Below are 3,495 nucleotides of genomic sequence, written 5' to 3'. Positions count from 1 at the left end.
CAAGCCGCGACGGGGTCCGGCGGTGAGCAGGGAGTCGCAGGCCGGGCTCCCTGTCACCCCTCCACCATCGGATGGAAGATTTGGAGGACGAGGTACGGCCGCCCCGCCTGGTGATGTTCCGGCCAGGGGGCAGGCTTCTTCAGGATCATCGAGACGGACGCCTAGATCTGCAGCGACGTCGAGGCAACAGGTCCGGTCGGAAGTCTGGGTTCCATCGGTCGGGCGGCAGGTTGCCGGCCCATCGGTCAGCGCGTCATCATCTCCGATCCGAAGATGTCGGTGGGATGGCCAGTCGTCTGCGAGAGATGAGCTGGAGGAAGGTGAACTGGACGTGTATCGTCGAGGTCAGGATGGTCCGGCTGACGGGAACACAGCGCCTGTGCGGCCCGGTGAGTGTGTAACTCCATCATTGTCATATCCAGCGATTTTTATGTCGGGTGTCGGTGGGGGGGCTGCTAGCGTCGCATCGGTTGCCGGTAGTGGCGCGGGCGGGCGCGATGGCGCGGGTCTGGCAGATTTAGTGGGTTGCTTGAGGGAGCTGGTCGGGCGCCTAGATAGGGCGGCGGCGCCGGTAGTTACGGAAGTGTCCCCGGCGGTAGTGTGGGAGGGCCCCAGGGACGTGGGATTGGTACAGGCGCGGCCCGTGCTGGCGGTTAGGGAGGCGGTCGCGGTGTCGGTACAGACCGAGGCACAAAAGGATGGCGATCGGGTGCGTATTGATGACCGTGCTCGGGGGGAGGTGTACGTTTGTTTCGAAGGTCCGTTGGGGGCGCATTTAAAGCAGGAGGTGCGCGAGCGGATCTGGAAGGACGAATATGTTGAGATTTTTTCTCTCTTGCCGCTCGCTAAATTTAATTTGGATAAGAGCAAGCGGGACGAGAGTAAAAAGGACGAGGAGGAACGGCGGCGGTATAGGCTTATCCCGCAGACGTTCGTTAATTGGTCGCAGGCGTTCGCCATATTGGCTAGTGTGATAGGGGAAAAGGCGCCGGAAAATTGTTCGGCGTTGTTTTGTTATTTTGATGCCATTGGGGAGGCTCATAGGGCGTATGGGGGTCAGGCGTGGCTGCGATACGATGAGCAATTCCGTCAGCGGAAAGCGGTTCGGCCGGCGATTCGGTGGGACCAGAAGGATATTGCTCTCTGGTTACGGGTTACGGCTCCGGTTAGGCAGTCCTTTCCCGGGAGCGCCGGCCAGGGAGGCCAGTCTAGTCAGGTTGGACAAAGCGGCGGGGGAAAGGCGGGTTTTTGCTGGCAATTTAATGAAGGCCAGTGTAAGTTCGGGGCCACGTGCAAGTTCAAGCACGTGTGTTCCGAGTGTAATGGTGCATCACACGGGGCGGCAAAATTTCTGCGGAAAAAGTGGTCAGGGAACCAGCCCTCCGCGGCTGGTCAAGGGGGTGTCGCCGGTGAGGGTGGAAAAGATGGCCCCTTATCTAAATGAGTATCCGGATAGGGCGGCGGCTAAGTTGCTTTCCGAAGGGTTTCGTGTTGGTTTTGTTATTCCTCCGCCTCCTTATGAGGTTCCGGTTACGCGGAGGAATTTAAAATCGGCTTACTTGCATGCAAAAGTCGTGTCGGAAAAGTTGTTAAAAGAAGTTTCGTTGGGCCGCATGTCGGGGCCGTTTGTTGAGTCGCCTGTAAAAGATTTAGTTGTGTCCCCGTTGGGTATTGTCCCTAAACGCGAGCCCGGAAAATTTCGTTTGATTCAACATTTATCGTATCCCAAGGGTTCGTCGGTAAATGACGGGATTGATCACGAGATGTGCTCCGTAGTCTATACCTCATTCGATAAGGCGGTGGGTTTAGTGCGGGCTGCGGGTCCAGGTGCGCTGCTAGCAAAAACCGACATCGAGGCGGCGTTCAGGTTGTTGCCTGTTCATCCAGAAAGCCAACGGCTGTTGGGTTGTTTTTGGGATGGGGCTTTTTACGTGGATCGGTGCCTTCCGATGGGGTGTTCCCTTTCTTGTGCATACTTCGAGGCATTTAGTAGCTTCGTAGAGTGGGTAACGAGGGGAGTATCCGGGGTCGACTCGTTGATCCATTGCTTAGATGATTTTTTGTGCGTTGGCCCGGGGGGTTCGCCGGTTTGCGGTAATTTGCTTCATGCACTACAGAAGGTGGCGAGGGATTTTGGGATTCCTTTGGCGCCAGAAAAAACGGAGGGCCCGGTAGCGACGATTTGTTTTTTGGGAATTGAAATAGACTCGTGGCAATGGAGTGTCGTCTCCCTGCGGATAAGTTGGGTGCTTTGAGGCTGGAGGTACGGCGGGCTTGTAGACTGAAGAAAATGACGCTGCGGGAGATTCAGTCGTTGCTGGGGAAGTTGAATTTCGCCTGCCGGATTATGCCGATGGGGAGGGTGTTTGGTAGGAGGTTGGCGGCGGCAACGGCGGGAGTGCGTGCGCCGCATCATTTTGTGCGGCTCAAGGAGGAGCACCGAGCTGATCTTCAGGTTTGGGATGACTTCTTGGGCCAGTACAATGGTCGCTCGCTATGGATGGCCCCAGCGCAGGATACGAGTGATTTGAATATTTTTACGGATGCGGCTGGGGCGGGCGGTTTTGGAGCTTACGGGGGAGATCCGTGGTGCGCAGGTCAATGGCCGGCTAGTTGGGTGTCCAGTGGACTCACGCGGAATCTGGCCCTGCTCGAGCTGTTTCCCATCGTGGTGGCGGCTACCATTTGGGGGGACAGGCTCAGGGATAAGAAGGTCCGTTTTTACTGCGACAACATGGGGGTGGTGCTGGCCATTAATAATATCACGGCGTCCTCTCCTCCGGTAGTTCAATTGTTGTGACATTTAGTGTTGGTGTGTTTGTCGTTGAACGCGTGGGTGGTGGCGGTGCATGTCCCGGGAGTACGGAATTGTATCGCTGATGCTCTTTCTCGCTCGCTGTGGGACCGGTTTCGGCAATTGGCACCGGGAGCGGAACGTCTCGGTTTGGCTTGTCCGGAACATCTTTGGGATCTGGTATCGGTCCCGTAGAACAACTGTTACAAAGGTCTTTGGCGCGCACGACGTGGAGTGCTTATGCTGCTTGTTGGAGGCAGTGGGAGGAGTGGGTAAGAGATTTGGGTGACGTCAATACGGATAGAGACAGGTTGGTGGCACTTTTGTACTGGTTAGGGGACGCCTGGGAGGCGGGGTTTTCAGTGGCAAAGGTGAACCGGTTCATATCTGCGGTGGCGTTTGGGTTTAAGTTGCGGGGCTTTCAGGATGTATCGAAGGAATTTCTGGTGTCGCAGGCTTTGAAGGGGTTGCACCGAGGTAGGGTGGAGGCGGATAGTAGAAGGCCTGTGTCGTTTGCTTTGCTTAGCTCGTTGGGCGGTTCATTAGCATCAGTCTGTCGTTCTGCAGACGAAATGGATTTGTTTCGGTTAGCTTTTTCGTTAGCGTTCTTTGGGGCATTTAGAATAGGTGAGTTGGTGTCGCCAAGTACCAAACAGGCAGGGGGGCTGAGATCTGGGGAGGTGAGCCTATTCGCAGATCGG

The sequence above is a fragment of the Rhinoderma darwinii genome, assembly GCF_050947455.1.
Source record: "Rhinoderma darwinii isolate aRhiDar2 chromosome 12 unlocalized genomic scaffold, aRhiDar2.hap1 SUPER_12_unloc_3, whole genome shotgun sequence".
Classification (NCBI taxonomy): domain Eukaryota; kingdom Metazoa; phylum Chordata; class Amphibia; order Anura; family Rhinodermatidae; genus Rhinoderma; species Rhinoderma darwinii.
This window is presented reverse-complemented; position numbering follows the sequence as displayed.